Source organism: Nannochloropsis gaditana (genome assembly GCF_000240725.1).
Source record: "Nannochloropsis gaditana CCMP526 unplaced genomic scaffold scaffold880, whole genome shotgun sequence".
Lineage (NCBI taxonomy): Eukaryota > Eustigmatophyceae > Eustigmatales > Monodopsidaceae > Microchloropsis > Microchloropsis gaditana.
The window spans coordinates 10,701-10,909 of NW_005803073.1; positions in this window are offsets into that span (position 1 = coordinate 10,701).

Sequence of the window (209 nt, forward strand, 5' to 3'; positions counted from 1 at the left end):
TCCTTTCCTCCTTCCCCTCTCCTTCACCTGGAGGATGTCTATCTCGTCCTCCATGTGCCGGGAGTCGTCGAGGTTCAACTTGGTGGTATCCACGATTTTCACCGCACACTTTTGTTTCGTGCCCCGGTGGATGCACAGGTGCACGAGCCCGAAGGCTCCCTCCCCGAGCTGTTGAGGGAGGAAGGAAGAGAAGAAGGGAGGGAGGGAGG